This window comes from Bubalus bubalis, chromosome 4, assembly GCF_019923935.1.
Source record: "Bubalus bubalis isolate 160015118507 breed Murrah chromosome 4, NDDB_SH_1, whole genome shotgun sequence".
Taxonomy (NCBI): Eukaryota; Metazoa; Chordata; class Mammalia; order Artiodactyla; family Bovidae; genus Bubalus; species Bubalus bubalis.
In genome coordinates this window covers 110,977,219-111,003,306 of record NC_059160.1, presented here as the reverse complement: position 1 = coordinate 111,003,306, position 26,088 = coordinate 110,977,219, and the positions used below count along the sequence as shown (strand labels likewise).

Here is a 26,088-nt window from a genome sequence, read left to right as displayed (position 1 = left end):
ACATTAATACTGCAAACATTAGATGCTGAGTTGCTGTTTCAAGTTGAAAGTTGACCTAATTGATTTCTAAATACAAGGTATTTTCCCTGTTACTATCAATTGTATTCTATTTGTCATTTATTATGCCTCAGAAAGCAATCACTATGCAAGGTCACTCTGACCCGCAGAACAGGAGAACCGGGGGTAGGCAGGGCCCTTGCTACAACAGAGGCTGAGCTCCTCTGAACTAGCAGGGGAAATCTGTTCAAACGTTACTGAAGGAATTTCACACTTTAGGTGGATAGAATACTAAGAACTACGCTCCAAGTTCACAGCAATCATTATCTTGTATTCAATAATAGATGTGGCTTTTCAGCAAGTACTGTCTTAAAAAAAACCATTTGTGTTACTGTGTTCAATTCTTAACTTACCTCTTAACTCATCCTGGCTTTGTATTGTCAGCCAATTTAACAACTTTCCTTGTCACAGGGATCAAAAGCACATATGTCTTAATGCCTTATTTATGGTGCAATGTGATAGGGGACAGTACATATCCACTGAACAAAACATCTAATAAAATGTGGTCCCTCTACTCCAGAAGCCAAGAATAAAACAGATTTTAAAACATGATTGCATCAATGTTAATGTATGTTATAAATCAACATGTGTAAAGTTTCATCAATAACAAATTTATCAAAACACAAATAGGATTTACGGACGAGAAAAGTTTTCTGGGAGAACTTATCTAAATTAATATTTCCAAAAAAAAAGGTATAAGTATACGGGATGGGCATGTTTTATGAACAGTGGAGTTTGAATAGAAGGGATAACTTGATATTGGAAGAGTCAGAAAGACAATTTTTTATGTTTCACAGTGATTCCCTTCATATTTCTGTCACAGCCCTTTTAGCTGGTCTCTCTCCAGACCTTTATTACAAACCGCCGTCCAGCTCATCATGTAGATTAAGCCATGGTACGCTGTGTTTCTGCCTACCTACTCAGTGCTGGCAACATCAGTACACAGTCCAGTACCACCAAGATTGGTCTGCTTTGAAATCTTGCAAACCCAGAATCTTATAATTTCAAAAATATTTCTTGTCTTAGGGGATTAGGATAGGACAGAAATAGAAGAAATATTGATCCTTTCTTTAATCTTTTTAGAAGTATTTTTGATATTGTTATCTTTTAAGTGAATTTTGTCATAGGACATTAAAACAAGTGATCTGTGGTTATCTGAATAATTTTTGGCTTTTTAAAATTTCAATTATTGTCTTCAGGAGATAATTTCAAAGAAAATAAGATAAAAAATAAAGTAAAAATTCAGATGTAATGTTCTATTTAGAAGGTGTATTTTCTCTAGAATTAAAGTGTTCAAATATATTGCCAGGAAGGGAAAAACCTTCACTGGCTTTATTTCTAATAACCAGGCAGTTCCTAGTATTGCACTTATCTTCCATTACATACCAGGAGAGAAATAAATTAAGTCTTAGCAAGCACATTTGATGATTGATGATGATTTGTTTTTAAAGGCATCTTTTCACGTATAGATAAGGAAAGACTAAAATTCTCAGGTAGTAGATATTACAGAGTAGAGAAGTGGTTCTCAAACTTGGGCGTAATTCAGAATCATCTGGCGATCTGGGTAAAATACAGATTGCTGGTCCCATCCACCCAACCACAGAGCTCTGGAGTGGAGCCCAAGAATTTGCATTTCACACAAGTCTCCCAGCAGATGCTGGTGTTGACAGTAATGAGAACCAATGCAATAAAGGATGTTTGCCCTCCCTCTGCTTTTCTTAAGGAATACATTTTAAGCTAATTATTATATCCAAAAGAACAATGTCTTAAGAGAAGCTTTACCTTTCGCCACATTTACGTACAGCTGGACAAACCACAATGACTCAAATGAAAGCAAAGAGTTCGAGTACCCTTCTCTCTAAAGCCAAGATGAGTAGAACATACCTAGTCCCCCACCTTCTCTCCTATTCTTGAGCCTCACTTCAAATACACTAGTAAGACCTTCCATCGTCTTCAGAGTCCCCAGTCTAACCTCCTTCCCCTAGGCCTGATCCTCCTTAAGGTTTCCAGACACAGTGTGACATCGGAGAGAGAAGCAGGCCTGGGGACCTGAGGCAAAGAACCCAGCTGAGCCATGATTTCCCCATCGCAACAAACAGCTACACCTCCTGGCTATTATTGATGATCTAAATGAAATGATACATGTCCAGAAGCAAGCATGAAGCCCAGCACACAGGAGACTCTCTCCTGCTGCCTGCAAAACAAGTTTCCTTTCCCTCCTTCTAGAACTTCTGGGCCATCCACATCGTTACATTAATCCCCTTACCAACTGTACTTTGTACAGAGTGTGCCGGGCAAAAAGGACAAGAGTGAAGATGGGAGGCAGGGTTTTCAATTTTTCACAAAGCAAAGAAACACAAAGAGGATAGGTGCTTGCAGGAAGGTCAAGGGCCAGAAATCAGGGCTCTGGAACTTTGAGGCCATTTCGTCACCTCGGTACAGCTTATCTGCAGGTAAGCAGGCCATCTGACAGGTGACCATCGAATGCTCGAGACCAAGTTTGAGACCAAAGGCACAGTGTGGAAAGGCAGGTGCCACTTTATCCACCTTTCCTAACTCATTGTTGTCTGCGTCACTGCCGTGTAGCTGTAGAACACCCCAGTGTATTTGGTTTTTGTGAAGGCCATTCGCGAACCCAGAAGAACCTCTAAGCCAAAAGTAGGACTTCCTTATATGTTCATTCACCCCTTTAGACAACATCATAATAATCTACGGATGCATGCCATCACCCCAGCACGTCTGAGAAGCACCACGGTAGAAGTTAGGGACATGCCACCTGGGTGCCAGCCCTAACAATGTGACCTTCAGTAAACCTCTTCAGTTTCTTGTGTCTGTTACCACGTCTAGAAGATGGTTCTAATGCCGCTTGGCTCATCTGCTTTGTATTGTTATCATACTGTATCAAAATGCTTTAAGAAGTCAAACATAAGCAAATGTAACACGGTGGTTAGCTTGAAAGAACTCTGTTATCAGTTTCCATATAGACCACATATCAAGAATTGCTATAATATTCCTGTAACAGTTTCACTTGGCATTCATGAAGCTAGTAATATAAATCTCCTGATGATAAAGCCTGTGGGGGGGAAAACCCAGGTTGGCCCGTCCTTCCACTCCAGAATGCCTGTCTTTTCCAAGTGCCTTTGTTGTCTAGGAGAGTCCTGTGAGAAGCATTTTACTCTTCAATTGTATTTTGCTTCTCAGGAGGAGATTACCTCGTGGAAGCTAGACATTAAAAATAATTATATCGCAAAAAAATGAAAATAATAATGAAGTCGCAAGCTTTTTAAGAAGAAAGAAAAAGGTGGACTAGTACATACAGCACTGTTTGCAGACGAGTGCTCGGGCACTGTCAGAAGCACCAAGCCCTTCAGAGAACCCTCTGACACTGACTGACCCTCCGGCTTGGGTCGTTCCAGCCCTCGCGAGCTCAGAGAGTAAGCATTCCTCCCATGGAAAGCGTCCACAGCCGCTACACACAGCCCCCCAGGGACCAGCTCCTGGGCAGCCTCAAGACCGCGCCTCCCGCTAGCTGCCGTACCACCCTTGACCAGTAGGTGCCGCCATCTCAACACGTTGTGAGCTTGCCTTCCAGCCTCAGCTCCAGCTCAGGGATTCCAGCTTTGGGAGATAAAGCCTGGGTTTCAAGTTTGAGCCATTCTGAAAGCTCTAATTTCTGTTCACGAGGCAAACTTGAAAACAAGGCAGCCCAAGAAACACCCCTCTAGGATGGGCACCCTCAAAAGGCAGATTTTCACAGGTGTCTCCTCTGTGCTGCAAACTTAAATAGCCCCCTAAATTCAATCACATGGATGCCGGAGGCAGGGGGAAAAACCACAATAGAAGATGAGACAAGCAAGCTCAGTAAAGCTTATGGCTCCGCGAGGGCTGTTTTGATGTAGACATCTCTGTGAAAGCTCATGAAATCCTCAGTGTGTGAGGCAGGACTTAGGGAAAAGTCAAAATGAAGGTAATAAGATACCATAGCCACTCATGCTGACACATTTGTAAAGCATTCTGAATACTCCAAGGAAATTCCACGTGACTCCCCTGCATATTAAGGGCCTGAATTAGCCCTTGCAGTTAAACCACAGTCCCAAGGAGCAGTCAGACTTGGGGGAGAGTTTTTTATAACACTGACCACAAACAAGACTATTAAAAAAGCAACGCAAAGTATGGTCCCCATGACGGAGGGCCCGTTAGGTTCTCTTCTTGAGCACACAGCAATCCCCATACATCATAAATCTTCAACATATCCGGACAGACGATCATAAAAAGCGATAGGGGATAGGTAGACACAGGGAAAACCAGCAAGCTCCATTTTCTCAGTGCTTTATGTATCCCGAAAAATACTCCTAAGAAAAGATTCACCCTCAGTCTTCAACCAGAATTTGAATGCGAGTGAAACCTTGTATGAAGGTACTCCAGAGCAGCGGTCCCCAACCTTTTTGGCACCAGGGACCAGTTTCGTGGAAGGCAATTTTTCTAAGGACGGTGGGTGGGAGGGGAGGGGATGGTTCAGGCAGTAATGTGAGTGATGGAGAGCTTAGCTTGTTTGCTTACTTGCTTGCCTGCTGCTTACCTCCTGCTGTGTGGCCTGGTTCCTAACAGGCTGGTACCAAGGGTTGCAGACCTCTGCTCCAGAAGAACAGAACTAGTAGGATGGATACGTGTGCGTAAAGAGAAAGAAAATTTAAGTAACTGACTCACATGAAATTTTCAAGGTTGTCAGGGTAGGCAGGAGGCTGGAGAACCAGGGCAGAGTGGATGCTGCAGCTCAAAAATCCGCAGGCAGTCTGCAGGCAGAATTCCCTCCTCCTTGGGAAAGGCCAGGGCCGCCCAGGAGGCTCAGTGATAAAGAACCCGCCTGCCAGTGCAAGAGACACAGGAGACACGGGGTCAGTCTCCGGGCCTAGAAGATCCCCTGCAGGAGGAAACAGCAACCCCCTCCAGTATTCTTGCTTGAGAAGGACCACGGACAAAGGAACCTGGCAGGCTATAGTCCGTGGGCTTGCAAAGAGTCAGACGTGAACTGAACACAACGCAGGCGCTCAGCACAGGTCAGCGTTTCTCTATGATGGCCTTCGATTGGATGAGGCCCACCCTTGTTTTAATCTTAGTTCCCTATTTAAAGACCCCATCACCAAATACAGTCACATTCTGGGGTACTACTAGGGGTTAAGTCCTCAACAATATGAACTGGGGGAACCTAATTCAGCCCACAACAGGCCCAAATGACTATCGTTATGATCTAGAGATGAAGAAAGAAAGAGGTGGGAAGAGGCTGATAAAAAACATGTGTGAGTCTCAAAGTGTGGTCCCAGGCCCAGCAGCATCAACAACAGCTAGAAGTTGTTAGAAAGGCAAATCCTCAGACCCCACCCAGTATCTACTGCATCTGTGAGTGGGGCTCAGCAATTTGTTTCTAGTAAGCCCACCAGAAAGGCTGCCATTTGGGAATAACAATTGTATAAGTTTCTTAATTACAGGAACGACACCACCTGAGAAATTTTCCAACCAGTGTGGCTGAAAATGTTGTTTAATCCATATGTTTTCTTTAAATATATGAAGCTGAGTCATATTTTATAAATGGGCCTCAGAATCCATTTTACTCTTAAAATTGGAACTAAGCCGGACCTCCAAGGATAAGCAAGATAACAACACTGCAAAGGGACTTCACCTCTGAGTACAGATCTTACAGGGTAAAAGCAAAACTATGGGTCCCAATAAAGCTAATTTATCAAATACAGGAGCAGTCTAATAGCCCTCTGTCTGGTTGGAGGCCTCACATTGCTTATGAAATTCCCATGAATGGCAGGCTAAATTATAATGGTTGATCTTCATAAAATTCATTCTACTCTCCTTCTTAAAAAAGTGAAACCCTATAAATAGTACTGTTAAGCGGTCACTTCTGAGCAGGAATCAAATTTATACTATGCTACATGCAAACATGCTAAGTTGCCTCAGTTGTGTCTGACTCTTTGACAACCTGGTGGACTGTAGCCCACCAGGCTCTTCTGTCCATGGGATTCTCCAGGCAAGAATACTGGAGTGAGTAAGCCATTCCCCTCTCCAGGAGATCTTCCTGACCCAGGGATCGAACCCACGTCTCCTGTGGCTCCTTCATTGCAGGCAGATTCTTTATTGCTGAGCCACCAGGGAAGCCCATATTATGCTACACTTGGCCCCAAAACATACTCTATACCCTCATAGCATTAGCCTCTGCAGATATTCTGGCCATGCGTCTCACCAGATCCTTTAAGAATCTACGCTATAGCATCAGGAACAAAAAAGCTGAATTCGTCTGTGAGTTATTTCCAAGCTTCGGTGGATGGTGAGATATACAACCAGAATTCACATAAGTGATTTATCTGGACAGGTCAGCTTCGTCTGAGGCTCCTTTGATGACTGCTTCTGAAATCAGGAGCGGACCCGATTTTCTGTGCCCCCTCGTCTCTCTTGCATGTGGCCGGCACAGAGGTTTCCGTTGTAGTGATGGGTCACGCAAGACAGAGTAGATGCACCTTGCCGTCTTCCTTGCCTCCATCTTTGACCATGTCTCCACCTCGCAGACCTCTTCTTCCCGCTCCCTCTTCCTGCAAACAATAGCCTTCACACCCTTCATCCTGTTCTCACCACCTTGCAGTGCTGGCCACCAGAAGTCACGGCCTCCAGAACAGGTTGAATAGGGACCCTCAAAGGCAGGGAGGAATATTCCTGAGCCTCACCTGGAATCAGATGGACCTGGGTATGGCACTCGGATTTACAGCAAACGTGTGTTGCTGCTGCTGCTGCTAAGTTGCTTCAGTCGTGTCTGACTCTGTGAGACCCCATAGACGGCAGCCCACCAGGCTCCCCCATCCCTGGCATTCTTCAGGCAAGAGTCCTGGAGTGGGTTGCCATTGCCTTTTCTGAAACGTTGTGATAGGGCAGGTCTGGGTGAGCACTCTGAACAGGAGATGGCAGCCGCAGCCCAGGCATCTGGGCATCGTTTCCCAGTCCTCCTAACAAAAGGCATTCCACCCCCATCTCTCTGTCCATTCAGGGCAGAGCTTTACCTCCCCAAAGCCAAGCTGTGGGCTCCCGTGACTATTACAGATTGCTCAAATGGAAGGCTGGACAACGAAACGAACAAACTGGGGAGCTGTTACTAAGTCTCATCACAAAGGAAAGGCGGAACCCCCAGAAGGCACCAACAACCTCTTAGGCTGGCATTAGTGGGAGTTTGAGAAAGGACTTGACATCTAGTGCACAGTCTTACGGAGAATTTGGGCAAGTTATTTAGCAGAATTGATTCAACCTGTGCCCTCACTTGGCTTAAGGGAGTAAGGAGGTCCTCCCTGCAGACTTCACAAAGTGTCAAATGAGACAAGATCCAGGGACATCTTGTAAACCATGGCATGCTGGAGTCATACAAGGAAAGCGTTTTTGTTGGTTTGTCCCTGTACCTTCAAATGTTCTAGACCACTTTTTCCCCCTTTGTTATTTTCTTTTTCTCATCCAGGTAATATGACCGAGGCAATTTGACCATGGGTCTGTTATTTCTCTGATAATTATAATTTCCCAGGGAGTCACAGCACACAAATTACATTGTAATAGCTCTGAATTCTTTGCTTCATCCTGAGTCTACAGTTTTGCTCTCACGCAGACTCCTGTTATCTATTGTCTTGATTTATGAAAGCTTCTGTTCTCTGATCTCCTCACTTCTTACACCTGCCTCCTTTAAAACTTCTGAAATGTGGCCGCAAGGTCAAGTTTCTCATCGTACGAGCATTACGTTATCAGGTGTAACCGTTACTGTCTCCATAAAGCAGGCAGTTCGTTCCACAATAGTCTGTTTAAGTCACTAGATGATGGCTCAGCCCTCACTATATAATCCCCATCCTGTCCCTCGCTAGGATCCCAGAACCACTGTGCTGTGATTTGAAGCAGCTCTTAATTTGTCACATGTATTAATTAAACATTTATTTCCAGTCAAGTATGTGATAGACCAAGTGCTGGGTATAAGTTAGGAAGATACTACTTATCTCACAACCAGCTTCAGTTGGAGTGAAAGCAATAGCTGGATCGTTTCCTGGTAACTTCCACATACTGAGAGGCCCTTTCCAAAAGCTGGCAAAAGAAAAATCTAAAATTTAAAGTACTGCAGAATCAGTTTGGTATTAAGGTAGAAGACTGAGGAGGTGTGCAAACCACAACAATTTTTGATGCAGTTAACAAGACAGAGATATGTTATTTCATTTCGCTACACTTGTGACCTAGAGTGTGTTATATCCACAGTAACATGAGCCAGAACTAGACTCTGGTGCTTGACTAGACAAGAGGTACAGAAATTTCCAGCACAGCTTTATTAGTGAGTGGGATATAACAAGACCACAATCTAAAGCCAGTCCTGTTTTATTATTTATTTTGCTGCCTTGATCATTTCTCTGCACTCATTTGGCTTGAAGGCACAGACATTCCCTGTTGATTATCTCGACTTGGCAGTAGGGTTCTGCTACACATTTTGATTCCTAATATGGCAGCAGGAGAGGGTTTTGTATGAGTTCCAGCGAGTTTCTCTGGGCTTGTGGAATGCAGTGAGGAAAAATTCCTACAGAGATGAAAACATGAACATTTGCATTGATAAGGAGAAAAATAAAAGAAAGAAAAAGAGGATGTCTCTCTAAAAAAAATTTTTCCTTCTTTTCTACTCAGGCCACTTTCATTTCTAATAATGTCTTACAGTTGGAGGATGGAAAGAATTAACTTTGTGTTTTTTAATTGCCTATATTGTCAGACCATTTCAAAAATCATTTTGAAATGCCTGAGTGTTTTTTATAGAAGCAGAACTGACAAAAGAAACTTTTCATCATCATCAAGCTTTAAATCCTTGAAGCACCCAATCACACTGTTCTCTAAATTGGCCACATACTGATGAAATCTGGGAAAATAAGTTACAAATCCCCAGAAGAGAATAATAGATGACATCCATTGATGGTAGAAATTATACTGTTCCTCTTAATTTTGGTAGCAATAAGACTTGAAGCTAAAGAATCCATGTATTGTTTCAGAGGTCAATACAGTTTTTCTCTCAAACCCATAAGTTGGTTCACAGAAATATTCATTTGGCAAAAATTCCTTTAATGATACATCCCAGATGATAAACTTTCCTTTAGTAATTGGCTCTTTTTTCCTAAATGCAATTATTAAAAACTTCTGTACTTTAAAAAGCCACGTTTGCTCTGGTGTGAAAATGTCATTATTCTCATCATCATTAACATCCATTTAATGTTTAACTCATAATTAAGAATTATATTTGGCAGCTAGTGCTATTATAATTGGCTGTATCAACCTTTGAGATCATGTCTAGATAGGCTTATCTGCTGCATCAAAAAAAAAATCAACTAATGAGAGACTCATCTAGAAATTAAAGAAATTACATCAAAAGTATGGTTTTAATGATGCTCCATATTTTTTTTTTTTTCTGGACAACCATTTGTAAGAAGCCCTTCCATAAAGGGTTCTGATCAGTTAGCAACAACCACAAACACAATTAGTCTATATATTAGTTAGGCCCGGGCACGGCAACAAATACCTGAACCCCCCCCGGATAGCAGAGCTTTAAAGGAAGTAGAAATGTATGGGTGTATAATATGAAGCACAATGAAAGCCGTCAGTCCGGAGCTGACATGATGTCTCCATGTGTCGCAAGAAACCTACAGCTGTCTTTCTCCTCTGCCATCCTCTGCCCTCTGCATGTGGTTTCCATGCCATGGACCCCTGTGGCAGCGGCTACATCCATGCGAGAAGGAAAAGGGGGGAAATAAAGTAAACCCAGGCCCTTCAGTGAAAATTCTTCAAGTCCCACATGGTATTTCCCCTTACGTCTCAGTGATCTGAATCTAGTCTTGAGCACCTTACCTGCAAGGGAAGCTGGGAAAAGCAGTTTTTTATTCTGGCAGTGTGCCCACCTAAAATCTGGGGTGCCAAAACCAACGGGTGAGGGGGTACTGGAGCGGGCGACACACAGCACCCATCGCAGGTCCACAGGCTCCTTGACTCTCTGTCACACTCACAGAAGACTTAGCTTCTCCATGAATATTCATATTGATTAATTAGAAGTAGGTTTTGGTTTTCACTAATGTAAATATAAATTATAAAATTTTTGAAAATGCAGATAATTAGAAAAAATGTTAACCTATCTTGAATTTCACCACTCAGAAATAATGGGGTTAATCTCTTTAGTACATAATTCTAGGCCTATCTTTATGCACATCTGTATACCTATATACTTTCCATTATAAAGTTGGAATATACAAAACATGCTAATTTTTAATCTACTGTTGTTAACAACATGATGTTGTGAACATTATTCTGCATCAGTAATTTTTCAATGTTGTTTTAAATGCCTGTAGATCATTTCTTTATGTGATTTTTACCATAGTTTATTTAACTAACATCCAACTGTTAAATTCTTTAGTCATTTCAAATTTTTCTGTATTATAAGCCACACTGCAATTAATAGGACTTCCCTCATAGTTCAGTTGGTAAAGAATCTGCCTGCAGGGCAGGAGACCCAGGTTTGATTCCTGGGTTGGGAAGATCCCTGGAGAAGGAAATGACAACCCACTCCAGTATGCTTGCCTGGGAAAGCCCTTGGACAGAGGAGGCTGGCGGGCTATATAGTCCAGGGGGTCACAAGGGTCAGACACAAGTTAGTGACTAAACCCCCACCACAATCATTATCTTTGTCACGACATCTTTCTCATATCCTCAGTTACATCCAAAATATACCGTAGAAGGTGTATTTTCCAATCAAAGATATGCATACCTTAAGGCTTTGGCATGCCAAATTCCCCTTTAGAAAGAGTATTAATATTTTACATTGTTATTACCTCCCAGCCTAGCAGATGACTGCACACTTTGACCAACAATGAACATTATATAATTTTTTTAAGTCTTTGGCAATCTGATAGAATCAACTTAGGAGTATCATTTTTATTTGGATTTCTTTTATTTGGATTACCATTGTATTGGAACATTTCCCCTTGCCTTAGATGTAGCCTTCTTTATTACTGTGAAAAGATAGGACATGAGAGAAAGAGGTTCGTGAACTCAAATTTGGAAGTACTAACGCTGGTCTGAAAGAAACAAGAGCCTACCCATTGATGAGTCATGTATGCTTATGAATGGCAACATTAGAGAAGAGGTTTCCTTCCATCTCAGTGGCACTCGATGAAGAGGCCACCTGACCACTTCAGGCAAGGTACCTCAGTTTGTTTTCCCGTTGTTTAAGAAAGAAGCCACCCTGATCTTGGTTCATTTTGCCTTGATCTTGATAGACAATCCTTCTGATGTAACTTGTGAGTTTTCTCCTAGCCAAGTCATTCCCTTGAGTTGACTGTCAAGCTCTTGTCTCAGTGGAGAGGCAGGTAAAAATATTCAGAGGATCTCCAATTTAATTAAGTAGTCAGCGAATCACAAGATCTATCTGCTAATTCTTTTCACGCCAAATACTTTCCTATCTAAATTTGTAACTGAGCTGCCAGCGACTTTATGGCTTTAAGTATCTGATGGCGCGCAGCATTTCACTACCTCAAAAGCCAGGGCGATATAAGTAGCCAGATCACAACATGCCAGTCAAACTGGCATGCTGGTGTCATTTCCTGATGTTTGCTAAGCAGAGAACTTCACATATCTTAGACACAAACTCTCTGTGAATGGGATTGAGGTACTTTCTTGCTTATGTGTTATATACATTATTCTGGAACAGTGTATCTCTGCAGTTTTTTAATCCTCTCTTTGTGTCTAGAAGCCAGTTAGTAAATCAAGAGTTAATGTAAGAGGTCGCTTGAACACCATAGGAGAATTCCCAGTTAGATCATAAGGACAAAACTTCAGACAATCACATGCCTGAATACTAAGGTGCAACTAAAAGTAGGAGGAATAAAAATAAACTTCATCTTCAACCAGCAGAACCAAAAATTTAACATTGAACCACAACTATCTCCTTTTCTCTGTGAGCCTAACAATTCTCTTCCATACATGTAAGGAAAACACATACTCGTTTTTATTCACAATTTAGGCTAGATGTTGTATAGTGACGCATACGGAGCACAACCCCGTGAAAATTTAGCAGGCGATAACACGGAACACTACAAACCCACCAGACTGTAAGACACGGTGGTGGTTGCCCATCCTCCCAACTGTCTCCCTGGAGTCTTTTTTCTCCTTCTATGGAAGAAGCTATTTAGAGTTAAGCATCATTAAGCAAAATGCAAAGGAAGGAGAAAATGAATATGGGTTAATTGCATTCTGGATGCCATTGAACCACAGTTGGGATAAATTATTATCATGGTATAATAACACATTGTGCATTCCATTGTGAATTCCACCAATAATTTGGTGAAGCAGGAGTATGGGTATGTAGCAGGAAGTGGCTACAGATGAGGATTCTGAGTGTGTGTGTGTGTGTGTGTGTGTGCGTGCGTGCTGACGTATGTTTGTTGACAGGCTGAGAACACATACTTCATGCTAAGAGGTCAAGACTTTGTCCTGAATCAAGACTCTCCCAGGACAGTTGCGTCTACTGTGCAGGAATGTCCCGCTATGTGCAATTCGGCACATGCTGTGTGATCTTCTCCCTTTGCCACACAAAGAAGCCCTACCTGCAAAACTGGCACAGAAGTAAAACCTTCATTTGCTATCAGTCTGCAGGGCAACAGGGCACACTATGATGGGAGCAGCTGTAATTACGCTGAAGACCTCTTCCTACCATCAATGGCCTGGAAAAAAAAGGAATGCTGTCAGTATAAATAAAGGGCAGATAGGCACCAACCCTAAAGCAATGAATTTTTTGTAATAGGAGGGAAAAGAAGACAGGAGCCAGTGAGGGCTACAGGAATCACAGGAGACTTCTCGGAAGACGTGATGTTCGCTACCCCTGCCAGCCTTAAGGCAAAACCTTCAGGGTCCTAAAGAATCAAGTGGCGGTTGGACTGTAGGGGAACCATGTCTTCGGTAGGGATACAGTGATGGGCAATATGGACGCAACTCTGACGTCTCGACCACCACAGGAGACACAGGGACTGTGTTTATCTGTGTCTTCTGGTTAGGGTGTCTGCTCACAAGGGACTTAGATAACTGCCCTTTTCCCATGGCCTTTCTCAGTTTTTCATTTTATGTACTTGTGTATATAAAATTGTTTATTTAAATTCATTTTTTAATTTATAAAAGTCATGTGTTCATGAAAAAGCAGTAAAAACAGACCAGAAGTGTAAAGTCCCTCTCCAACCCCATAGCCAACCCTTCTAACCAGAGATAACCACTGTTTCAGGTAAATCCTTCCAGAAATTTTCCATGTGCATATATGCATAGATTCTATATTATGTATAAATATCATCATATATTTTTTACTTTTAAAACTATAATTATGTTTATAGTTATATCTCTATAATGTAGATTTAGAAGGAGCTTGACATAGGCGATCTGGCTGACAGAAGGTCTGGAAGCTCTGTTGTAACCCACTTTAGATAAAATGGAACGTCAAAGGCCCATATCTAAGAAAGGGGAGTGCTGTGACGTAGGGAACAGTAAAGCCCCACCAAGACATTCCTTGGCTTTGCCACTGAGGCGTCTCCCCATGAGCACAGAGCAATGGCTTACCATTTTAGTGTGTGAATGGACAGTAACTTTTAAATCATTCTCTAGTAGTAGATACTGGAGAAGGCGATGGAACCCCACTCCAGTACTCTTGCCTGGAAAATCCCATGGACGGAGGAGCCTGGTGAGGTGCAGTCCATGGGGTCGCAAAGAGTCGGACACGACTGAGCGACTTCACTTTCACTTTTCACCTTCATGCATTGGAGAATGAAATGGCAACCCACTCCAGTGTTCTTGCCTGGAGAATCCCAGGGACGGGGGAGCCTGGTGGGCTGCCGTCTATGGGGTCGCACAGAGTGGGACACGACTGAAGCGACTTAGCAGCAGCAGCAGCAGCAGCAGTAGATACATAGAGATTGTATGTAGTGCTTTTGCCTTCACAAACAATATTATTTTGAATCTCCTTATACATGTACCTTTGAATACTTGGGCTTCCCAGGTGGTACAGTGGTAAAGAACCCAACTGCCAGTGCAGGAGATGCAGGTTCGATCCCTGGGTCAGGAAGATTCCCTGGAGGAGGAAATGGCAAAGTACTGAAACTGTTCCAATATTCTTGCTGGGATAATCCCATGGACAGAGGAGCCGGGAAGGCTACAGTCCCTGGAGTTGCGAAGAATCGGACATGACTGAGCACGTGTATATAGCTATCTTGGATACTTAGGCAAGAGAATTTACAGCCTAAAAACTTCCAAGCAGAATCCCTGAGTGGAAGGGAATGTGCATTTGAAACGCTGATAAATGTTGCCAAACTGCCCTCCCCAGATGTTCCAGTTAACAGTCAACGGAAGAGACAATCTGGACATTTTAGGATTTCTTTGTAGAAAGTGCTGAGCTATGCTACCATAGAACTCGTTCTGCAAGCCTCAGCCTATTTGCAATCAGGATCCCAGCCATGCATGCAAATCCAGCTGTCTCTGAACTTTTGAGGTCTCCCGGCAGTTTGCATAAGTAGCGCAGCTTCACTGGAATGGTAGGGCCGTTGACACCACAAATCACTTGTGTTTTAGTTTTCTGGAGTGTAAATAGATATTAAAGGATTTTCATTCCAAACCTAGGGAATATTCTGCTGAGCAAGTAAACTAATGAGAAGGAGGGAACTGTGAAGGTTAAGTCTGAGCTGCTGTTGTCAGAAAGACAGACAGAAAGAAACAGAGCAGAGGCAAGGTCAGGAAACTGAAGACGTGGTCCCGTGACCACTCTGGTCTTCTGAAAGAATGGGTTTGGTAGATGTTTGCCTGAAAGAGGAGGCAGCAGCAAGGCGGAGGGCAAGGGTAAAAAGTCCAACTCCTTTGCTATTTTCCTCTCATGTTCAAATACTGGGTTAGCCAAAAAGTTTGTTTGTGTTTTCCCATATCATCATACAGAAAAACTCAAAAAGAACTTTTTGGCCAACCCAATACTGCTCAGAAACATACCCAGTCACTGTCATTACCATTTGATGCTTATATTTATGAATGCTCTTCTAAGTAGATTTGAGGTTTTACATTCATGCTTTTGTGATAAAATAACAGATAATCACATTTTCAAAGGTATAAAAAATTATAGCGTTGGTAATTTAGTTTCATGTTTTGTCAAATATCTTTTTTTTAATGCAGTTAATAACGAACTAAGCCTTCTCATATACCATTAGTGTTATTGACTAAAAGGTAAAAATGGAAGTAAAAAGACTGAATTCAATTTTTTTTTTGTTAAGAGAATGAATGAAAAACAATCAGCCTCATTAATATTTCAAATAACAGACAAATGGAAATTTATTTCTGCTCTTATAAGTTTGGGACTAACAAATTCTTTTACCAATGTGCTACTGATAAACGGAGGTAGAAAAGGTATGATATGCTCTAGAAAACAATTGCACCTTCAGTGAAATGTGAAAAGAACAGCTCTCTTGTGGCCAGTAAGGAAACCATACTTTGTAGTCATAAATAACAAAAATACAACAAAAATCTGGAGATATATATATAAGTGTGTGTGTACATACTTTCTGTGCTTTGTTTCCTGTGAAATTGTACAACAGCAATGTGTTTTTAAATTAAAATTAAATCATAAAGTGTGCATCAATTATCAGACATCAAAAGTGTCCATTTAATACATTTGAGGCAGCACAAGAAAAATGGAACAACAGACATTTTCATTTGGTCTTATCTGCTTCTCGGAGAAGGCAATGGCACCCCACTCCAGTGCTCTTGCCTGGAAAATCCCATGGACGGAGGAGCCTGGTGGGCTGCAGTCCATGGGGTCGCTACAAGTCGGACGTGACTGAGCGACTTCACTTTCACTTTTCACTTTCATGCATTGGAGAAGGAAATGGCAACTCACTCCAGTGTTCTTGCCTGGAGAATCCCAGGGACGGGGGAGCCTGGTGGGCTGCCGTCTATGGGGTCGCACAGAGTCGGACACGAATGAAGCGACTTAGCAGCAGCAGCAGTATCTGCTTCTACAATGCATCATGGATACTTGTGTTTTCCTCCTAATCCTGTTTTCTTGAATTTTACTTTGATTTAAGATCAGGTATTTGAAAATTTTGATTTGAGGAGTGTTTATGTATTGGTTTTTCTTCTTCCAGTGATATACAACATATTTCTAAAAGGCTTTTCAAGGAAACGGGAGTTGTCAGTGTTGATAAGTCCTGTTGCTCAGGCCTCTTAGATAACCCGTCTCCACCTCCATCTTTTCCCCCCAGGGCTGCCTGGGTTCAGGTCTCACCACTTCTCTGTGATGGTAATAGCCGCCCAAACCCGGGCCCCTGGGCTCCTGCCCTGACCTTCCTTCCATCCTCCCCACTCCTGCCAGTAGTATCTTCCTAAACCAAAAATTGCACTGTGCCACTCTCCTGCTGAAAAGCCTTAATTGGCTTTAATTAGCCTCTCACCACCTTCAGGATGAGATCCAAATTCCTGAGAAAACTCCACAAGCCCCTTCGTGACCAGGCTCAGGCCTGCCTCTCGGGATGCCAGCATTTGCTCCTCGTTCGCCGTCTGCCCGAGCTGAGACAGCCCACGCCCTTTCACACGCGGGTGAAGCTCTGGGTGGTGGTGCTCTCAAAGGACGGTTGTGCTTCTCGGGCCTTCATGCCCATATGAATCTCCTGGGGACCTTGTTAAAATAAGATTTGCTGCAGGCCTTCTGCAGCAAAGTTCTACAGCAAACAGGATGGGGCCTGACGTTCTGCATTTTTATCAAGTTCTCAGGTCACGCTGAGGCTGCTCAAAACCCATGCTGACAACAAGGCTCTAAAAACATTAGTCATCCCTCCCTCTGCGGAAAAACTCCTCCCCTCCAGAGCTGGACTGCACGGAGCTCCCTCTGTCCTCAGTTTACATCCTGAGTATACAACATGTACGACCTTCCACATCTCATATTATCGTAATTACTTGGTTACGTGTCTTTGGGATAGGCCCGCAGTGACCATCCCAGCCACGGAAACCAGTGGCCCAGAAAGTTGCTCAATGGTCTATCGGGACCACAGACATAACAATTGCAGCACAGCAGGTCCTCGGTGCTGGATGAATGTAAGAATCGTGGGAAAGTGACAGCGATAAAATGTGAACACCAAAGGCACCAGCCCAGACCAACCAATTCAGAATCTCTGGGAGTGGGCCCAAGGAATCAGTAGTTTTTCAAACTCTCCAGTGATTAAAATGTGAAGCCAGTGTTGACAGCCACTGACAGAGGATGTCACCTCACTGGATGCTTGAAATGCCCTACAGGGGCCTCCAAATGGGACCTCTAGCCTCACCTTAGGCACCCAACTAACTGACCTCTGAGACTTATCCGTTATAGCCAAATACAAGCTAGCCAGGATGTTTCACCTTCTTTCTCACGCAGCAGGCACTCACGGTGCTACAACTGAGGATGTCTTTATTTCCGCCCACATCACTCAGTGTACATCAAGTTCAGAGAGAAGGTTTCCTTCAAAAGAAGGAAACTGACGTCATTTGGAACCCACAGTTCCAAAATCCACCAAATTCCCTTTTTCCTAAGTCTGCACAGCCTGCCTTGCTTTGCTTCTCCTCTACCTGCACCCTCTCTGCATGAACCCCTCAGTTATGATGGTGAGCTCACGCCATCTGGGGGGGTCAGATGGGAACTTGATTGACGGGCAAGTAGGCGGGGTCACATGGGTTGCATCTGAAGGTAACATGGGGCATCTCAGGACGGTGGGATTCAGTTACCTTTGTAGGCACAGACTGGCTCAGTGTTGGCAGTTATGTTGCTGCTGCTGCAGCTGCTAAGTCGCTTCAGTCGTGTCCGACTCTGTGCGACCCCATAGACGGCAGCCCACCAGGCTCCCCCGTCCCTGGGATTCTCCAGGCAAGAACACTGGAGTGGGTTGCCATTTCCTTCTCCAATGCATGAAAGTGAAAAGTGAAAGTGAAGTCACTCAGTCGTGTCCGACTCTTAGCAACCCCATGGACTGCAGCCTACCAGGCTCCTCCATCCCTGGGATTCTCCAGGCAAGAGGACTGGAGTGGGGTGCCATTGTCATGCTACCAAATGTGAAAGGGCCCTCACGGCAGGGACCGCAGACATCTTAGTTGAATCTGGATCAGAGCTCCTCGGTTGCTTTTATGAAATATTTCAGGCCTTACAATGTTAAGTATAATACAATGAATACTTATATATGCAGTACATAAGAGAAACCAAGCTTAGCACATATAGTCACCCCACCTTGGGTACCCTTTCCAGTCCTTTTGTTCCCATTGTCCTCAGAGGTAACTGTTAATCAAATTTCTTAAATTTGATGTTTGTGATCCTCAGCCTAGTTTCATGTTTTATGTTCATTATTCTTAAGTATGTTTTTATTACACATACAGTTTTGTTTTTGCATGTCTTCAGTTATATAAATGACATCATACTCTATGTATTTCATGTGTTTTCAAACTTTATATATATATATATATAAACGGTATTATATTACATGGGCTTCCCTGGTAGCTCAGAGGGTAAAGAATCTGCCTGCAATGTGGGAGACCGGGGTTGGATCCCTGGGTTGGGAAGATCCCCTGGAGAAGGGAATGGCTACCCACTCCAGTATTGTTGCCTGGAGAATTCCATGGACAGAGGAGCTTGGTGGTCTACAGTCCATGGGGTCACAAAGAGTCAGACAGGCCTGCGAGACTAATACACACACACATCATATTATGTATCCTTATGCAGGAATGGCAATGGCACCCCACTCCAGTACTCTTGCCTGGGAAATCCCATGGACGGAGGAGCCTGGTAGGCTGCAGTCCATGGATGGGGTCGCGAAGAGTCGGACACGACCGAGCGACTTCACTTTCACTTCTCACTTTCATGCATTGGAAAAGGAAATGGCAACCCACTCCAGTGTTCTTGCCTGGAGAATCCCAGGGACGGGAAGCCTGGTGGGCTGCCGTCTATGGGGTCGCACAGAGTCGGACACGACTGAAGTGACTTAGCAGCAGTAGCAGCAGCATGCAGGAATGTATGCAAATTATATTCTTGAGATGTATTCATATTGATTAATGTAAATTTGCTACCTTTAAATTGCTGTACAGCATTCCATGGTAGGAGTATACTCCTATTAAGGTTTACACTTTGCTGTTAATGAGCATCTGGGTTGTTTCCAATTTCTTACTGTCACAAACAGTGCAACAGGGAGCACTCCTATACATATCTCCTGATACAAAAATGGACGAATATCTCTATGATGTTTATGTAAGAGTGAGATTTCTGGGATATAGGGAATGTACATCTCCAACTTTTCTGGTGCTGCTGCTGCTAAGTCGCTTCAGTCGTGTTCAACTCTGTGCAACCCCATAGACAGCTCTAGACATTACCAAATAACACCCCAACCAGAACACATTCTGTCAACACTGATTTTGTTTAACATTTTAATTTTAACTGGTGTGTTATTCCCTAAATGTCCTGCAGGGGGCAGCATATCCTGATGATTCCTGTTGTTTCTGCAGCATTCCTGTTAGTGGGTCCCTTCCTTCACTCCTTGAAATCCTTTGACCTTCTCTAAGTTAGTTACTCCTTAACCTGCTCTCTTATCTTCATCAGCTCCCTGGTGATATCTTGCAAGTACAGACATATATAACACTATCTGAAACCCGAAAGCTCCCTCCCACCTTTCACTCCACATTCCGGCACCTATCTCTCTCCTAATAGGATGGGAGGGAAATAGAGACAACTCAATCTTGAATATAAATACTTGTTCCAGTTCAAAGTGGCATAAGAGAGGATGTGAGTAGACAGCAAAGTCTTCCAACCATTCTCCAGCAGTCGTATATAACCTAAATAGAAGGCACTGCACACTGTCAGAAACTGTTTATGTAAATTGGAAAATTACTGAGAAGTAGGGAAAAGTATTGCAAAGCAGCGGTGGCCTTGTCTTTCTTCTCCAATAGAAGATGTGTACTCCTTTGCCTTCTTAGTTACATCGTTCTCAGTTCCCAAAGGAAGAAAAAGAGTGTTCGGATTCAGTACACCTCCCTGAATGTCTCTCATTTGTACTGAGCTAGTCCTGCCACGTCCAGAGTTCCATAGTGGGGACGCAGCCTTCAGAGATGCATTCCTTTCCACAAAGCAGATGTGAAATTGAGCTGTGCTTAAGGATTGAAAATGGCTGCTTTAGGAGAGAGTTTATTATTAGTACTTTCAAAGTGGTCTGACTGTCACCCCTCTGCTGGGAGTACTTTTTCTTCCTGTACCTGGATTTTTAAATTTCAATACTTTAAAATGAATGAATGAATGATAAAATTGTATTACTGTTTTTAAGGGGGAAAGTAGGCAAATAAATATGGTTTGCTTTGGATTGGCTATGGTTTTGAGTTATTAAATCTTTTCCCCCTCCATTATCATAGATCAAAATTTCTCCAAATGGGATCTCTTTCAGCAAGATGTTATTAGATGTTCTGGGGAGTAAAATTTATGTCAGTAAAAATGTTGGGTTACAGAATGTTTTTTTAAAGGAAAATCAGGTTTCTCTAATGCAGAAATTTCTTAGAGTCATTTATTTGCTGATGTGTATTATAAATCTCTGGATTTGCCTCGTGGCTCAGATGGCAAAGAACCTGCCTGCAATGTGGGGAAACCTGAGTTGGATCCCTGGGTGGGGAAGATCCCCTAGAGAGGGAAACGGCAACCCACTCCAGTATTCTTGCCTGGAGAATTCCATGGACAGAGGAGCCTGGTGGGCTACAGTCCATGGAGTTGCAAAGAGTAGGACACGACTGACCAACTAACACTCTCACACTTCATTATAAAGCTCTAAGGCGAGACTGACAAAGACTCTGCGTTTCTCAGTGGTCTGACTGCAGCTCCCTTTCTCATGAAACACGTGACAGGATTAGAATTCAGAAGACATACTTCGGAAGATGCAAGGATAGATACTCTAAGGTTGGCTATTCCCATCATCCCAAATCACTGAAACCAGAAATTCATGAGGCCCAATTGCCTGTTATCCTTGACTGACATTCTTTCACGATAGAATATGTCTTGACGTGTTGGTTGGCATACACATTGCTTCTGTGTTGAATGTATTGTGGAGATCTTTGAGGGCAGCCTAATTTTTGCTTCCTTGTCTGTGACCTTTTTTTTTTTTTTTTCCGCTTCAATGCCTGAGGAATGTCTGTGTTCTTGAACTTCAATTATTCGTTCAGAGATATGCTTGCAATGTTAAACATTCTGTTATCAATATGTCCGAGAATGTGGTATACTCTTTCAATCTGTGGGCTTGTCTTCAGTGATACTTCCTTGTATGATATTTGCAAATTCTTTTCCTGTTGCATTTACTGGAGGCTCTTTTTCAGGGATCCTCAATTATGTTAAGTGCTTTGGAACTCCGATCTATTACCTTCTAATTCCTTTGCTCCCCTTGTATTTATTTATAAGCCTTTCTTCCAGGTCACTGATCTTTTTTGCAGCCATGTTTATCGCATTCCTTGTTATATCATCTTTATTTATTGTGTATAATACTGTTTTTGTCCTCAACTTTTGTAATTCTGTAGCTTTCCTGTTGCTCTATCATCCCATCTTTGAGTTCATATTTTTCTGAGTGCATGTTCTCATTAACTTGATTCATAGCACAAAGCCCTTCTGAGGAATTCTGTTTTGTGCTTTGGATTATGTTTTCTTTAAGAGTGGGGGTTTTATCATTCCTCTGCACGCCAGGTTCCTTTCTCTTAAGGGTTGATTAGTTTTGTTTGTTTTTATTTGGGAGCGTTGCCTTGGCACGTCTGGATATTTACTGCAGTTTTGCTCCCCCTATCTTGTTCTATGCAGAGCTTCTCTTTGTTCTGATCTAGAGTACATGACTTCTCCTTGACTCTGTTTCCATGGACTCTGATTTATTTCCCCACTGAGCTGTGGTTTGAGAACTTGGTATTGAATACCACTCACTTTCCTGTAGACGGAAGGGAAAGGGAGGCCCTGTGAAAGCTGCACGGCATCTGTGTGAATTAGAACTCCTGGATTCTCCTCTCTCCTCTGGAATTTGATAGGTGTTTTGAACTGTTTGAACCCCTGTCTACAATCAGGACTCATATCCACCCTGAAGGGGAACACTGGGATTTTTTTTTTTTTTTTTCCCACAATCATTTGACACATTGATTACGTCTTCTCTGCCAGGCATTATTCTAATCCAGGCACTGGGAACAAGTGAGAGAAAAATTCCCTTTCTCTTGAATTTATATTTGTTGTAGTATCTTGACTGATATAATGTGCTATCCAAAAGAACTTGCCCACTTCTGCCTAATAGCCATTCCCCAACCCCTCAGTCAAAAGAGGAGAAGAAATAAGAATAGTAACTCAGCTCGACTTTCTCTAGATGTGAGGGCAATAATGAAGGCTTACGATTCATCGAATTTGCCAATGAAGCTTCAGAGAGGCAGGGAGGTAGGTCAAGGTTAGGAGCTACCCTGCATTGCTCCAGAATCTTTCTTTTCTTGGCCTGCATTTTGCATGCGTGTGTACACGCACGTTTTGTTTTGTTTTCCGTGTCCATACTATTAGGTGGCACTCCTCTCCCTGATTTGGTAGCTGGTTTATTTTGGGGAGGATGAAACTAGTGTTTCTTAGAGTTGGCACTCACTTTTTAAAAACTATGTATTTTTGGCTGTGTTGGGTCTTAGTCGTGGCTCATGGGCCCAGCCACTCTGCACCATGTGGGATGTTAGTTCCCCCGACCAGGGGTCGAACCTGCGTTCCCTGCACCACAAGGCAGGTTTGTAACCACTGGACCACCAGGGAAATCCATCCAGCATTCACTTTTTTAGTTGTGAGAGAAAGAAGGGATGATTCCATGCTCTGTTTTCACTCTATTGCATTCAGCTGGAGGCCTCAACTTTTTCTTTATTGCTCTAATTAAATACTCTACCTGTGATCTGCAAATACAAGATTGCCATGAATAGCTCCTTCCTCATAATCATCCAAGTATTTTAAGGCTCAGATAAAAACTACATCGAACTGAAGTGGTTTGGTTGGGTGGTGCGCCAGCTCCTCTTCGCTATAAAACATTCAAGGACTTGAACTTGAGTACACTTCTAAGAAGTTGGTTAGTCTTACCCTGGACACTAAAAAATGGATTCCTTCATATCGAGGAAACACATTTGTCAGACGAGTTCTTCAATTTCATACCTTATGCTCAAGATTTTTCTTGCACAATGCCATAAGAATCCAGTCTCTCCTCTTAGTATATCAAATGCCTACAGAAATAGTAGCAGACAGAGACAGGCAGTCAGAATAAACCTGTCTCCAGACCTCTACGAAGATATGGGCCCTGGGTCAGCATGAGAAAAGCCAAGTGTCTACAGCTATCTATTTGCCAAACCTAAATGAAGACATAACCAAACACTTATGCTTTTTATTGTATACAGTAAGAGGTTGTGCATTACCTACAAATGTCTCCCAAATAAAACACTTAATTCAGACTATGAAGAAAATATTTGATAAATGCTGTACTTAGAATGGAATTTGAATGGCACTAGATTGCATCTTCTTGTGTCACTATCATGCCTCTAATGTAATTTCCCCCAACCAGAAATGTAATTCTCAGCCAGTTGCCTTGAAAGCTGGTTACCTTGGAGATGATTATCAGTATTATGATGACCTATTTAGGGGAATTTCTGCATTGCCAGAAAACAAATAACCATAGAGAGAGCCTTACAAAGGAATGATGCTCTTTTCCTGAAAGTGCCTTTACAAACAAATGTTGTAGATGCAAAATGATGTGGGCGGGTGTGTGTGTGGTGTGGATTTATCTGTAATAAGGATTTGCAAAGGTATATGTGGAATGACAGTTGTCCTTAAGCACTTTAACAGCAAAGAAGGAAGTAAACCCAACAGCAGGAATAAGCATATAGACATCTCCCCTCTTACTACAATTTGAAATGCATGGACATGCCTGTATTGATTTCTCTGCAGTGTTAACATAGCTTCCATTTGCCCAGTTTCTTTTTCTTGCCTGGGCTCTGTTTTTTGAGGATTTTCTAGGGGTGCTGGAGTGTGGCTGACAGCTGGTTGGTAAGGATTGATTTTTACAAACCAGTTGATTGACCATTAATACTTCCCAAATAAACTTGATAGCTGTTTTTTTGATTTGCTCAGAAATATGCCACAAAGTCCACGCTCTAAACTCTATTTGGTTTCCCATTTTTCCATGAAACTAATGTTTGTGATTATAGACTTTTTAAGTTTAAATGTTTTTCATTAATCATTGCACTGTCCATTAATGCTTCAGTTCAGTTCATTTCAGTCGCTCAGTTGTGTCCGACTTTTTGCGACCCCATGAATCGCAGCACGCCAGGCCTCCCTGTCCATCACCAACTCCCGGAGTTCACCCAGACTCACTTCCATCAAGTTGGTGATGCCATCCAGCCATCTCATCCTCTGTCGCCCCCTTTTCCTCCTGCCCCTAATCCCTCCCAGCATCAGGGTCTTTTCCAATGAGTCAACTCTTCACATGAGGTGGCCAAAGTACTAGAGTTTCAGCTTTAGCATCATTCCTTCCAAAGAACACCCAGGGCTGATCTCCTTTAGAATGGACTGGTTGGATCTCTTTGCAGTCCAAGGGACTCTAAAGAGTCTTCTCCAACACCACAGGTCAAAAGCATCAATTCTTCGGTGTTCAGTTTTCCTCAGAGTCCAACTCTGACATCCATACATGACCACTGGAAAAACCATAGCCTTGACTAGACGGACCTTTGTTGGCAAAGTAATGTCTCTGCTTTTCAATATGCTATTTAGGTTGGTCATAACTTTCCTTCCAAGGAGTAAGCGTCTTTTAATTTCATGGCTGCAGTCACCATCTGCAGTGATTTTGGAGCCCAAAAAAATAAAGTCTGATACTGTTTCCACTGTTTCCCCATCTATTTCCCATGAAGTGATGGGACCAGATGCCATGATCTTCATTTTCTGAATGTTGAGCTTTAAGCCAAATTTTTCACTCTCTTTCACTTTCATCAAGAGGCTTTTGAGTTCCTCTTCACTTTCTGCCATAAGGGTGGTGTCATCTGCATATCTGAGGTTCTTGATATTTCTCCCGGCAATCTTGATTCCAGCTTGTGCTTCCTCCAGCCCAGCGTTTCTCATGATGTACTCTGCATAGAAGTTAAATAAGCAGGGTGATAATATACAGCCTTGACGTACTCCTTTTCCTATTTGGAACCAGTCTGTTGTTCCATGTCCAGTTCTAACTGTTGCTTCCTGACCTGCATATAGGTTTCTCAAGATGCAGGTCAGGTGGTCTGGTATTCCCATCTCTTTCAGAATTTTCCACAGTTTACTGTGATCCACACAGTCAAAGGCTTTGGCATAGTCAATAAAGCAGAAATAGATGTTTTTCTGGAACTCTCTTGCTTTTTCGATGATCCAGCAGATGTTGGCAATTTGATCTCTGGTTCCTCTGCCTACCTATCCATTAATGCCTTTTTTGATAAATTTTTCATACTACTTTAATATGGACCTTAAAAATTCCAATGATAAATATTAAACCTTTATTATGATCAAAGATGCAGGGAAAAACCAGCATAACATAAACCAAGCATTATCCAAGATAGGACCAGCAGACCTAAATTTCCAAATTTAATATTTGTTCTTATGTTTTCAGGTGAAAACTCTCATTCATTGTAACTTCCTCCAAGGTGATAACAATGTGTCCATATTTCTAACCATCTTTTCAGATCATCTTACAAAGCACTGGACACATAACAAATGTTCAATAAGCCTCACTCATCCTATAATTTGCCCTCTGAGACTGTCCAAAACCTTTTTACACTCCAACTCAGTTTTCATCTGTTCATGTTCACAATGGCCTTCAGCAAGATTACGTAGGAATCTCACTTTTTTAAAGCAATATGCAGTGAGTCTGTTTTCAGAAAAGATCTTGAGTCAAGGTCAGTTGACTCATTCAGGCCTTATTTTCA

At 42.6% G+C, this 26,088-nt stretch overlaps 1 protein-coding gene and 1 long non-coding RNA gene across 4 annotated transcripts in view; one reads left to right on the top strand and one right to left on the bottom strand.

Moving 5' to 3' along the window:
• The window catches only part of LOC123465700, a 289,227-nt gene that overhangs the window by 183,978 nt on the left and 79,161 nt on the right, over window positions 1–26,088 (bottom strand). The window contains exons 3-6 of the long non-coding RNA XR_006640972.1: window positions 14,115–14,209; window positions 12,705–12,821; window positions 6,305–8,647; window positions 4,765–4,921 (exon numbers count right to left, since the gene is read on the bottom strand). This is a non-coding gene — a long non-coding RNA (uncharacterized LOC123465700). The remainder of the gene's footprint in view (window positions 1–4,764; window positions 4,922–6,304; window positions 8,648–12,704; window positions 12,822–14,114; window positions 14,210–26,088) is intronic.
• The window catches only part of SYT1 (synaptotagmin 1), a 622,866-nt gene that overhangs the window by 561,932 nt on the left and 34,846 nt on the right, over window positions 1–26,088 (top strand). The window lies entirely within an intron of this gene.